General features: G+C 46.8%; 2 protein-coding genes across 2 annotated transcripts in view; one reads left to right on the plus strand and one right to left on the minus strand.

Moving 5' to 3' along the window:
- Positions 1-13,963, minus strand: part of USP35 (ubiquitin specific peptidase 35) — a 56,625-nt gene that overhangs the window by 15,270 nt on the left and 27,392 nt on the right. The window lies entirely within an intron of this gene.
- The window catches only part of ALG8 (ALG8 alpha-1,3-glucosyltransferase), an 84,418-nt gene continuing 74,768 nt past the window's right edge, over positions 4,314-13,963 (plus strand). Inside the window, exon 1 of the mRNA XM_069759355.1 lies at positions 4,314-4,404. The gene's annotated coding sequence lies outside the window, so the exon portion shown is untranslated. The remainder of the gene's footprint in view (positions 4,405-13,963) is intronic.

Genomic DNA, 13,963 nt, shown 5'->3' on the forward strand with positions numbered 1-13,963 from the left:
GAATGCCAAACGACGCAAGTGTGAAAGTAGCCTTAGGGCTAGGGTTAGGGTTGGGGCTAAAGTTAGGGCTAGGTTTGGGGCTAAAGTTAGGGTTAGAGCTGGGATTAGGGTTAGGGTTTGGATTAGGGTTGGTATTAGGGTTACGGTTGGCATTAGGGTTACGCTTGGGATTAGGGTTAGGTTTGGGATTAGGGTTAGGGTTGTGATTGGGGGTGTATTGGGATTAGGGTTAGGTTTGAGGTTAGGGTTGAGATTAGGATTAGGGGTGTGTTGGATTTAGGGTTTTGATTAGGGTTATGGTTAGGGTTGACATTAGGGTTGTTTTGGGGTAAGGGTTGTGATTATGGTTAGGGTTAGTGATTAGGATTATGGATCAGGTTGGGATTAGGGTTAGGGGCGTGTTGGGGTTAGGGTTGGAGCTAGAATTGGGGGGTTTCCACTGTTTAGGTACATCAGGGGGTCTCCAAACACGACAGCCAATTTTGCGCTCAAAAAGTCAAATGGTGCTCCCTCCCTTCTGAGCTCTGCCGTCCGCCCAAACAGTGGGTTACCCCCACATATGGGGCATCAGCGTACTCGGGATAAATTGGACAACAACTTCTGGGGTCCAATTTCTCTTGTTACCCTTGTGAAAATAAAAACTTGGGGGCTACAAAATCTTTTTTGTGAAAAAAAAAATATTTTTTATTTTCACGACTCTGCATTCTAAACTTCTGTGAAGCAATTGGGCATTCAAAGTTCTCACCACACATCTAGATAAGTTCCTTGGGGGGTCTAGTTTCCAAAATAGGGTCACTTGTGGGGGGTTACTACAGTTTAGGTACATCAGGGGCTCTGCAATCGCAACATAATGCCCACAGACCATTCTATCAAAGTCTGCATTCCAAAAAGGCGCTCCTTCCCTTCCGAGCTCTGCCGTGCGCCCAAACAGTGGTTTACCCCCACATATGGGGCATCAGCGTACTCGGGATAAATTGGACAACAACTTCTGGGGTCCAATTTCTCTTGTTACCCTTGTGAAAATAAAAACTTGGGGGCAACAATATCTTTTTTGTGAAAAAAAAAATATTTTTTATTTTCACGACTCTGCATTCTAAACTTCTGTGAAGCACTTGGGCATTCAAAGTTCTCACCACACATCTAGATAAGTTCCTTGGGGGGGTCTAGTTTCCAAAATGGGGTCACTTGTGGAGGGTTTCTACTGGTTAGGTACATCAGGGGCTCTGCAAACGCAACATAATACCCGCAGACCATTCTATCAAAGTCTGCATTCCAAAACGGCGCTCCTTCCTTCCGAGCTCTGCCGTGCGCCCAAACAGTGGTTTACCCCCACATATGGGGTACCAGCATACTCAGGACAAATTGGACAACAACTTTTGGGGTCCAATTTCTCATGTTACCCTTGTGAAAATAAAAACTTGGGGGCTACAATATCTTTTTTGTGAAAAAAAATTTTTTTTTATTTTCACGGCTCTGCATTATAAACTTCTGTGAAGCACTTGGGCATTCAAGGTTCTCACCACACATCTAGATAAGTTCCATGGGGGGTCTAGTTTCCAAAATGGGGTCACTTGTGGGGGATTTCTACTGTTTAGGCACATCAGGGGCTCTCCAAACGCGACATGGCGTCCGATCTCAATTCCAGCCAATTCTACATTGAAAAAGTAAAACGGCACTCTTTCTCTTCCAAGCTCTGCGCTGCGCCCAAACAGTGGTTTATCCCCACATATTGGGTATCGATGTACTCAGGAGAAATTGCACAACAACTTTAGTGGTCTAATTTCTCCTGTTACCCTTGTGAAAATAAAAATTTGTGGGCAAAAAGATCATTTTTGTAGAAAAAATGCAATTTTTTTTTTCACGGCTCTACGTTATAAACTTCTGTGAAGCACATGGGGGTTCAAAGTGCTCGCCACACATCTAGATAAGTTCCTTAAGGGGTCTAGTTTCCAAAATGGTGTCACTTGTGGGGGGTTTCCACTGTTTAGGCACATCAGGGGCTCTCCAAACGCGACATGGCGTCCAATCTCAATTCCAGCCAATTCAACATTGAAAAAGTAAAACGGCGCTCCTTCACTTCCAAGCTCTGCGGTGCGCCCAAACAGTGGTTTACCCTCACATATGGGGTATCGACGTATTCAGGAGAAATCGCACAACAACTTTTGTGGTCTAATTTCTCCTGTTACCCTTGTGAAAATAAGAATTTGTGGGCGAAAAGATCATTTTTGTGTAAACAAAAGCGATTTTTTATTTTCACGGCTCTACGTTATAAACTTCTGTGAAGCACTTGGGGGTTCAAAGTGCTCACCACACATCTAGATAAGTTCCTTAAGGGATCTAGTTTCCAAAATGGTGTCACTTGTGGGGAGTTTCCACTGTTTAGGCACATCAGGGGCTCTCTAAACGTGACATGGGCTCCGATCTCAATTCCAGCCAATTCTGCATTGAAAAAGTCAAACGGCGCTCCTTCACTTCTAAGTTCTGCGGTGCGCCCAAAAAGTGGGTTACCCCCACATATGGGGTATTGGCGTATTCAGGAGAAATTGCATAACAAAATTTATGGTTACATTTCTGTTTTTACAGTTGTGAAAATAAAAAAAATGGTTCTGAATTAAGATGTTTGCAAAAAAAAGTTATATGTTCATTTTTTCCTTCCACATTGTTTCAGTTCCTGTGAAGCACGTAAAGGGTTAATAAACTTCCTGAATGTGGTTTTGAGAACCTTGAGGGGTGTAGTTTTTAGAATGGTGTCACACTTCATTATTTTCTATCATATAGACCCCTCAAAATGACTTCAAATGTGATGTGGTCCCTAAAAAAAATGGTGTTGTAAAAATGAGAAATTGCTGGTCAACTTTTAACCCTTATAACTCCCTAACAAAAAAAAAAAGTTTTTTTCCAAAACTGTGCTGATGTAAAGTAGACATGTGGGAAATGTTATTTATTAACTATTTTTCTTGACATATCTCTCTGATTTAAGGGCATAAAAATACAAAGTTTGAAAATTGCAAAATTTTAAAAATTTTCGCCATATTTCCGTTTTTTTCATAAATAATCGCAAGTAATATCGAAGAAATGTTACCACTAACATGAAGTACAATATGTCACGAAAAAACAATCTCAGAATCAGCGGGATCCGTTGAAGCGTTCCAGAGTTATAACCTCATAAAGTGACAGTGGTCAGAATTGTAAAAATTGGCTCGGTCATTAAGTACCAAATTGGCTCTGTCACTAAGGGGTTAAACCTGGTGGTGCAGTGCTTCCTGAAAAGTTATCCGGGGTTATCCGACCTGCTCCTCAAAGTGCGTGGACTTTGCTCACATATCCGCCGTTCGCCCGTACACTCCAGCCGTATGCAGACCTATCAGCGTTCTTTGAACCTTCCCCAGCATCGCCTAATCATAGACGTTGCAACAAGGTGGAACTCAACACTGCACATGCTTCAGAGACTGTGTGAACAGAGGCGGGCTGTTATGTTTTTGTGGGAGGATACACATACACGGGCAGGCAGTAGGATGGCAGACATGGAGTTGTCAGGTGTGCAGTGGTCGAAGATTCAAGACATGTGTCAAGTCCTTCAGTGTTTTGAGGAATGCACACGGCTGGTTAGTGCAGACAACGCCATAATAAGCATGAGCATCCCCCTAATGCGTCTGCTGATGCAAAGTTTGACGCACATAAAGGATCAGGCGTCTGCAGCTGAGGAAGAGGAAAGCCTTGATGACAGTCAGCCATTGTCTGGCCAGGGCAGTGTACAGGACGAGGTAGCGGGTGAAGAGGAGGAGGAGGACGAGGAGGATGATGGGGATGATTATATTTTTAATGAGGAAGCTTTTCCGGGGCCACTGGAAATTGTTGGCGCGGCAAGGCCGGGTTCTGGTTTTTGGAGGGACACAAGTGACGTGGATTTGCCTGAAACTGCCCCTCAACCAAGCACAACCGCAGATTTGAGAACTGGAACTTTGGCCCACATGGCGGATTATGCCTTACGTATCCTCAAAAGGGACACACGCATTACTAAAATGATGAACGATGACGATTACTGGTTGGCCTGCCTCCTTGATCCTCGCTATAAAGGCAAATTGCAAAATATAATGCCACATGAGAACTTGGAACTAATATTTGTGATGTGCTGCTGCAGTGCAGTATAGAGCAATCTCCACCAGGGGGTGCTGGCTAAGGAAAGGAGGTTGCACACACAGCACAGCAACAATGAACAACAACAACACAGGTGTCACAGGTAATGAAAGGGGCATGAAACAAGCCAAGGTCATACACGGAGATAGCAGCGCGGTACAGAAGGGGCGAGCAGAGAAACGTCGGGGACAAGCAAGACGTCAGAACCTACCGGGAACGTGGTAACCAAAACGTGAGATGGAGACGGAGTCGGGGTACAGGCCAAAGGTCAGAACAAGTCATAAACGGGTGTAGGCAGTCAGAGGCAAATAGGAACACGTTAACAGGGATCAGGTCAGGAGCTCAAACCTTGCAGCATGAACTATAGCTGACACTGGCCCAATGGCTACAGAGGACTTAAATAGTTCAGCCAGCTCCAGGGTGAGGCAGAGAGGATTAACTCCCACATGACCAGTCCAGAGACAAGAGCTGAACATAATCTCAGAACTGGATCATGACAATATTAGCAACCAAACAATCAACTCTTGTTGACCGTTTGCTTCTGGCATTCCCTGCACACAGCGCCCGTGATCGTTCTCACACGAGCTGCAGGGGGCAGCAGACCAGAGGTGTTAGAGGGGCAGAAATCAGAAGTGGCGTTGGACAGAGGGGTTTTCTGACCAGGTTGTGGAGTGATTTTGCTATGACCGCAGACAGGACAGGTACTGCAGCATCAATTCAAAGTGACAGGAGACAACATTTGTCCAGTATGGTTACAAACTATTTTTCATCCCTTATCGACGTTCTCCCTCAACCATCATTCCCATTTGATTACTGGGCATCCAAATTAGACACCTGGCCAGAATTGGCAGAATATGCATTGCAGGAGCTTGCTTGCCCGGCAGCTAGTGTCCTATCAGAAAGAGTATTCAGTGCTGCAGGTTCAATACTAACAGAAAAAAGGACTCGTCTGGCTACCCAAAATGTAGATGATCTAACCTTCATTAAAATGAACCACAACTGGATTTCAAAATCTTTTGCCCCACCTTGCCCGGCTGACACCTAGCTTTCCTATGAAAAGGTCTTGCCTGTGGACTACTCTGAATGACTTTTCCAATCTCGTAATTTGCTGCACCTGATTGTCCAGCATACGACATGTTTACACCTCCCTAAATGGCCAAACTCCCCACACGGGGCCGTGGTATCGCCACTTGGCGCCAGCACCCGTGAGAGTGCTTTTTTTTTCTTCTGAAGAGGTGGGTGTGCCCGCTTTTGGTCGACGGCACTGCCACTGGGTCCCTCATAGTACAATAAAGTGTCTCTGGCGGTGGTGGTGCGCACCCAACGTCAGACACACCGTTGTAATATGAGGGGCCCTGGGCCTGTACCGCCGGCCACAAGACAGTTCCCCCCCCCCCAGCTCAAACAGTGCTCTACCACTTGCAAAATTATCTCTCACAGCTCCACCAATGTTTAGTCTATGCGCTGACATCTTTCAATGCCTGGCACTGACAATACCATTGTATTGACATTTTTGTTATGTTAGGCCTTCGAAGCCTGTCTGCGGTCCCTCCTTCCACTAGGCCTCCACTGACCATTGTACTGCTGCCCGTGTACCCCTGGAAGCAATTTTAAATTGCCAACAGCCCAATTTTGTTATGTTAGGCCTTCGAAGCCTGTCTGCAGTCCCTTCTTTCTACTACTACTACACTGACCAGACCACTGCTGCCCGTGTACCCCTGGAACCAATGTTAAATTGCCTGCACCCCTATTTTTGTTATGTTAGGCCTTCGAAGCATATCTGCGGTCCCTCCTTCCACTAGGCCTCCACTGACCATTGTACTGCTGCCCGTGTACCCCTGGAACCAATTTTAAATTGCCAACAGCCCAATTTTGTTATGTTAGGCCTTCGAAGCCTGTCTGCAGTCCCTTCTTTCTACTACTACTACACTGACCAGACCACTGCTGCCCGTGTACCCCTGGAACCAATGTTAAATTGCCTGCACCCTTATTTTTGTTATGTTAGGCCTTCGAAGCCTGTCTGCGGTCCCTCCTTCCACTAGTCCTCCACTGACCATTGTACTGCTGCCCGTGTACCCCTGGAACCAATTTTAAATTGCCAACAGCCCAATTTTGTTATGTTAGTCCTTCGAAGCCTGTCTGCAGTCCTTCTTTCTACTACTACTACACTGACCAGACCACTGCTGCCCGTGTACCCCTGGAACCAATGTTAAATTGCCTGCACCCCTATTTTTGTTATGTTAGGCCTTCGAAGCCTGTCTGCGGTCCCTCCTTCCACTAGGCCTCCACTGACCATTGTACTGCTGCCCGTGTACCCCTGGAACCAATTGTAAATTGCCAACAGCCCTATTTTGTTATGTTAGACCTTCGAAGCCTGTCTGCGGTCCCTCCTTCCACTTGGCCTCCACTGACCATTGTACTGCTGCCCGTGTACCCCTGGAACCAATGTAAAAGTGCCTACAGCCTGTCCAATTTGTTATGTTAGGCCTTCGAAGCCTGTCTGCGGTCCCTTCTTTCTACTACAACTACACTGACCAGACCACTGCCGCCCGTGTACCCCTGTAACCTATTTTAAAGTGCATACAGCCAATTTTTATTCTCTATTTTACAATTATAAAGCCCAGATGGACTACGCTGTACCACGGTAAGAGCTACCCAGTCGTCACTTCTTTTGCGAGAAAAGCCATCCCAGCACTACAGCATCATGTAAAAATCTGCACTGTCCATGCTCTCTGGCTATCTAATAGTAGAAAGGTGCACCTGACAACAGATGCATGGACCAGTAGGCATGTCCACGAAAGGTTAGATGTCCATTACGGCGCACTGGGTTAATGTTGTGGATGCATGGTCCACAGGGGACAGCCTACAATGTCTGTCTGCAGTCCCAAATATAAATTGTCCTCCGCTTACCACACCAATGCTGCCTGTGTACCCCTGGAACATTTCATAAATTCCATTGACCAAAATTTGGGGTTTACAGCCTACTACCAGTGTCTGCCGCTCCAATGTGTTCCCCGGGTTGCCTTTTCTGAGCTTTGATCTTCAGGCTCTTCTTAAGTAGTTGTTGAAAACAACACTGCATTCGGCCTACAAGTTGGGTCTGGGGTGTAGAGATGGTGTGTTACACTCCAAGGTGTTCCCCAGGTTTCCTCTCCATTGCTGCGATCTTCCTGCTCTCGTTTAGTAGTTGTTGGAAACTACACTGCATTAGGCCTACAAATTGGGTATGGGGTGTAGAGAGACGGTGTGTTACACTCCAAGGTGTTCCCCAGGTTTCCTCTCCATTGCTTCGATCTTCCTGCTCTCGTTTAGTAGTTGTTGGAAACTACAGTGCATTAGGCCTACAAATTGGGTATGGGGTGTAGAGAGATGGTGTGTTCCACTCCAAGGTGTTCCCCAGGTTTCCTCGCCATTGCTGCGATCTTAATGCTCTCGTTTAGTAGTTGTTGGAAACTACAGTACTTTAGACCTACAAATTGGGTATGGGGTGTAGAGAGATGGTGTGTTCCACTCCAAGGTGTTCCCCAGGTTTCCTCGCCATTGCTGCGATCTTAATGCTCTCGTTTAGTAGTTGTTGGAAACTACAGTGCATTAGGCCTACAAATTGGGTATGGGGTGTAGAGAGACGGTGTGTTACACTCCAAGGTGTTCCCCAGGTTTCCTCTCCATTGCTTCGATCTTCCTGCTCTCGTTTAGTAGTTGTTGGAAACTACAGTGCATTAGGCCTACAAATTGGGTATGGGGTGTAGAGAGATGGTGTGTTCCACTCCAAGGTGTTCCCCAGGTTTCCTCGCCATTGCTTCGATCTTCCTGCTCTCGTTTAGTAGTTGTTGGAAACTACACTGCATTAGGCCTACAAATTGGGTATGGGGTGTAGAGAGACGGTGTGTTACACTCCAAGGTGTTCCCCAGGTTTCCTCTCCATTGCTTCGATCTTCCTGCTCTCGTTTAGTAGTTGTTGGAAACTACAGTGCATTAGGCCTACAAATTGGGTATGGGGTGTAGAGAGATGGTGTGTTCCACTCCAAGGTGTTCCCCAGGTTTCCTCGCCATTGCTGCGATCTTAATGCTCTCGTTTAGTAGTTGTTGGAAACTACAGTACTTTAGACCTACAAATTGGGTATGGGGTGTAGAGAGATGGGGTGTTCCACTCCAAGGTGTTCCCCAGGTTTCCTCGCCATTGCTGCGATCCTAATGCTCTCGTTTAGTAGTTGTTGGAAACTACAGTGCATTAGGCCTACAAATTGGGTATGGGGTGTAGAGAGATGGTGTGTTCCACTCCAAGGTGTTCCCCAGGTTTCTTCGCCATTGCTTCAATCTTCCTGCTCTCGTTTAGTAGTTGTTGGAAACTACACTGCATTAGGCCTACAAATTGGGTATGGGGTGTAGAGAGATGGTGTGTTCCACTCCAAGGTGTTCCCCAGGTTTCCTCGCCATTGCTGCGATCTTAATGCTCTCGTTTAGTATTTGTTGGAAACTACAGTGCATTAGGCCTACAAATTGGGTATGGGGTGTAGAGAGATGGTGTGTTCCACTCCAAGGTGTTCCCCAGGTTTCCTCGCCATTGCTGCGATCTTAATGCTCTCGTTTAGTATTTGTTGGAAACTACAGTGCATTAGGCCTACAAATTGGGTATGGGGTGTAGAGAGATGGTGTGTTCCACTCCAAGGTGTTCCCCAGGTTTCCTCTCCATTGCTTCGATCTTCCTGCTCTCGTTTAGTAGTTGTTGGAAACTACAGTGCATTAGGCCTACAAATTGGGTATGGGGTGTAGAGAGATGGTGTGTTCCACTCCAAGGTGTTCCCCAGGTTTCCTCTCCATTGCTGCGATCTTCCTGCTCTCGTTTAGTAGTTGTTGGAAACTACACTGCATTAGGTCTACAAATTGGGTATGGGGTGTAGAGACGGTGTGTTCCACTCCAAGGTGTTCCCCAGGTTTCCTCGCCATTGCTTCGATCTTAATGCTCTCGTTTAGTAGTTGTTGGAAACTACGCTGCATTAGGCCTACAAATTGGGTATGGGGTGTAGAGAGATGGTGTGTTCCACTCCAAGGTGTTCCCCAGGTTTCATCCACATTGCTTCGGTCTTCCGACTCTCGTTTAGTAGTTGTTGGAAACTACAGTGCATTAGGCCTACAAATTGGGTATGGGGTGTAGAGAGATGGTGTGTTCCACTCCAAGGTGTTCCCCAGGTTTCCTCGCCATTGCTTCGATCTTCCTGCTCTCGTTTAGTAGTTGTTGGAAACTACACTGCATTAGGCCTACAAATTGGGTATGGGGTGTAGAGAGACGGTGTGTTACACTCCAAGGTGTTCTCCAGGTTTCCTCTCCATTGCTTCGATCTTCCTGCTCTCGTTTAGTAGTTGTTGGAAACTACAGTGCATTAGGCCTACAAATTGGGTATGGGGTGTAGAGAGATGGTGTGTTCCACTCCAAGGTGTTCCCCAGGTTTCCTCGCCATTGCTTCGATCTTCCTGCTCTCGTTTAGTAGTTGTTGGAAACTACACTGCATTAGGCCTACAAATTGGGTATGGGGTGTAGAGAGATGGTGTGTTCCACTCCAAGGTGTTCCCCAGGTTTCCTCGCCATTGCTGCGATCTAAATGCTCTCGTTTAGTAGTTGTTGGAAACTACAGTGCATTAGGCCTACAAATTGGGTATGGGGTGTAGAGAGACGGTGTGTTACACTCTAAGGTGTTCCCCAGGTTTCCTCGCCATTGCTGCGATCTTAATGCTCTCGTTTAGTAGTTGTTGGAAACTACACTGCATTAGGCCTACAAATTGGGTATGGGGTGTAGAGAGATGGTGTGTTCCACTCCAAGGTGTTCCCCAGGTTTCCTCGCCATTGCTTCGATCTTCCTGCTCTCGTTTAGTAGTTGTTGGAAACTACACTGCATTAGGCCTACAAATTGGGTATGGGGTGTAGAGAGATGGTGTGTTCCACTCCAAGGTGTTCCCCAGGTTTCCTCGCCATTGCTTCGATCTTCCTGCTCTCGTTTAGTAGTTGTTGGAAACTACACTGCATTAGGCCTACAAATTGGGTATGGGGTGTAGAGAGATGGTGTGTTCCACTCCAAGGTGTTCCCCAGGTTTCCTCGCCATTGCTTCGATCTTCCTGCTCTCGTTTAGTAGTTGTTGGAAACTACAGTGCATTAGGCCTACAAATTGGGTATGGGGTGTAGAGAGACGGTGTGTTCCACTCCAAGGTGTTCCCCAGGTTTCCTCGCCATTGCTGCGATCTTAATGCTCTTGTTTAGTAGTTGTTGGAAACTACAGTGCATTAGGCCTACAAATTGGGTATGGGGTGTAGAGAGATGGTGTGTTCCACTCCAAGGTGTTCCCCAGGTTTCCTCGCCATTGCTTCGATCTTAATGCTCTCGTTTAGTAGTTGTTGGAAACTACGCTGCATTAGGCCTACAAATTGGGTATGGGGTGTAGAGAGATGGTGTGTTCCACTCCAAGGTGTTCCCCACGTTTCCTCGCCATTGCTGCGATCTTAATGCTCTCGTTTAGTATTTGTTGGAAACTACAGTGCATTAGGCCTACAAATTGGGTATGGGGTGTAGAGAGATGGCGTGTTCCACTCCAAGGTGTTCCCCAGGTTTCCTCGCCATTGCTGCGATCTTAATGCTCTCGTTTAGTATTTGTTGGAAACTACAGTGCATTAGGCCTACAAATTGGGTATGGGGTGTAGAGAGATGGTGTGTTCCACTCCAAGGTGTTCCCCAGGTTTCCTCTCCATTGCTTCGATCTTCCTGCTCTCGTTTAGTAGTTGTTGGAAACTACAGTGCATTAGGCCTACAAATTGGGTATGGGGTGTAGAGAGATGGTGTGTTCCACTCCAAGGTGTTCCCCAGGTTTCCTCTCCATTGCTGCGATCTTCCTGCTCTCGTTTAGTAGTTGTTGGAAACTACAGTGCATTAGGCCTACAAATTGGGTATGGGGTGTAGAGACGGTGTGTTCCACTCCAAGGTGTTCCCCAGGTTTCCTCGCCATTGCTTCGATCTTAATGCTCTCGTTTAGTAGTTGTTGGAAACTACGCTGCATTAGGCCTACAAATTGGGTATGGGGTGTAGAGAGATGGTGTGTTCCACTCCAAGGTGTTCCCCAGGTTTCATCCACATTGCTTCGGTCTTCCGACTCTCGTTTAGTAGTTGTTGGAAACTACAGTGCATTAGGCCTACAAATTGGGTATGGGGTGTAGAGAGATGGTGTGTTCCACTCCAAGGTGTTCCCCAGGTTTCCTCGCCATTGCTTCGATCTTCCTGCTCTCGTTTAGTAGTTGTTGGAAACTACACTGCATTAGGCCTACAAATTGGGTATGGGGTGTAGAGAGACGGTGTGTTACACTCCAAGGTGTTCCCCAGGTTTCCTCGCCACTGCTGCGATCTTAATGCTCTCGTTTAGTATTTGTTGGAAACTACAGTGCATTAGGCCTACAAATTGGGTATGGGGTGTAGAGAGATGGTGTGTTCCACTCCAAGGTGTTCCCCAGGTTTCCTCGCCATTGCTTCGATCTTCCTGCTCTCGTTTAGTAGTTGTTGGAAACTACACTGCATTAGGCCTACAAATTGGGTATGGGGTGTAGAGAGACGGTGTGTTACACTCCAAGGTGTTCCCCAGGTTTCCTCTCCATTGCTTCGATCTTCCTGCTCTCGTTTAGTAGTTGTTGGAAACTATAGTGCATTAGGCCTACAAATTGGGTATGGGGTGTAGAGAGATGGTGTGTTCCACTCCAAGGTGTTCTCCAGGTTTCCTCGCCATTGCTGCGATCTTAATGCTCTCGTTTAGTAGTTGTTGGAAACTACAGTGCATTAGGCCTACAAATTGGGTATGGGGTGTAGAGAGATGGTGTGTTCCACTCCAAGGTGTTCTCCAGGTTTCCTCGCCATTGCTGCGATCTTAATGCTCTTGTTTAGTAGTTGTTGGAAACTACAGTGCATTAGGCCTACAAATTGGGTATGGGGTGTAGAGAGATGGTGTGTTCCACTCCAAGGTGTTCCCCAGGTTTCCTCGCCATTGCTTCGATCTTCCTGCTCTCGTTTAGTAGTTGTTTGAAACTACACTGCATTAGGCCTACAAATAGGGTATGGGGTCTAGAGAGACGGTGTGTTACACTCCAAGGTGTTCCCCAGGTTTCCTCTCCATTGCTTCGATCTTCCTGCTCTCGTTTAGTAGTTGTTGGAAACTACAGTGCATTAGGCCTACAAATTGGGTATGGGGTGTAGAGAGATGGTGTGTTCCACTCCAAGGTGTTCCCCAGGTTTCCTCTCCATTGCTTCGATCTTCCTGCTCTCGTTTAGTAGTTGTTGGAAACTACACTTCATTAGGCCTACAAATTGGGTATGGGGTGTAGAGACGGTGTCTTCCACTCCAAGGTGTTCCCCAGGTTTCCTCGCCATTGCTTCGATCTTAATGCTCTCTTTTAGTAGTTGTTGGAAACTACGCTGCCTTAGGCCTACAAATTGGGTATGGGGTGTAGAGAGATGGTGTGTTACACTCCAAGGTGTTCCCCAGGTTTCATCCACATTGCTTCGGTCTTCCGACTCTCGTTTAGTAGTTGTTGGAAACTACACTGCATTAGGCCTACAAATTGGGTATGGGGTGTAGAGAGATGGTGTGTTCCACTCCAAGGTGTTCCCCAGGTTTCCTCGCCATTGCTTCGATCTTCCTGCTCTCGTTTAGTAGTTGTTGGAAACTACACTGCATTAGGCCTACAAATTGGGTATGGGGTGTAGAGAGATGGTGTGTTCCACTCCAAGGTGTTCCCCAGGTTTCCTCGCCATTGCTTCGATCTTCCTGCTCTCGTTTAGTAGTTGTTGGAAACTACAGTGCATTAGGCCTACAAATTGGGTATGGGGTGTAGAGAGATGGTGTGTTCCACTCCAAGGTGTTCCCCAGGTTTCCTCGCCATTGCTGCGATCTTAATGCTCTTGTTTAGTAGTTGTTGGAAACTACAGTGCATTAGGCCTACAAATTGGGTATGGGGTGTAGAGAGATGGTGTGTTCCACTCCAAGGTGTTCCCCAGGTTTCATCCACATTGCTTCGGTCTTCCGACTCTCGTTTAGTAGTTGTTGGAAACTACAGTGCATTAGGCCTACAAATTGGGTATGGGGTGTAGAGAGATGGTGTGTTCCACTCCAAGGTGTTCCCCAGGTTTCCTCGCCATTGCTTCGATCTTCCTGCTCTCGTTTAGTAGTTGTTGGAAACTACACTGCATTAGGCCTACAAATTGGGTATGGGGTGTAGAGAGACGGTGTGTTACACTCCAAGGTGTTCCCCAGGTTTCCTCGCCATTGCTGCGATCTTAATGCTCTCGTTTAGTATTTGTTGGAAACTACAGTGCATTAGGCCTACAAATTGGGTATGGGGTGTAGAGAGATGGTGTGTTCCACTCCAAGGTGTTCCCCAGGTTTCCTCGCCATTGCTTCGATCTTCCTGCTCTCGTTTAGTAGTTGTTGGAAACTACACTACATTAGGCCTACAAATTGGGTATGGGGTGTAGAGAGACGGTGTGTTACACTCCAAGGTGTTCCCCAGGTTTCCTCTCCATTGCTTCGATCTTCCTGCTCTCGTTTAGTAGTTGTTGGAAACTACAGTGCATTAGGCCTACAAATTGGGTATGGGGTGTAGAGAGATGGTGTGTTCCACTCCAAGGTGTTCTCCAGGTTTCCTCGCCATTGCTGCGATCTTAATGCTCTCGTTTAGTAGTTGTTGGAAACTACAGTGCATTAGGCCTACAAATTGGGTATGGGGTGTAGAGAGATGGTGTGTTCCACTCCAAGGTGTTCTCCAGGTTTCCTCGCCATTGCTGCGATCTTAATGCTC

This window comes from Ranitomeya imitator, chromosome 3 (genome assembly GCF_032444005.1).
Source record: "Ranitomeya imitator isolate aRanImi1 chromosome 3, aRanImi1.pri, whole genome shotgun sequence".
Classification (NCBI taxonomy): domain Eukaryota; kingdom Metazoa; phylum Chordata; class Amphibia; order Anura; family Dendrobatidae; genus Ranitomeya; species Ranitomeya imitator.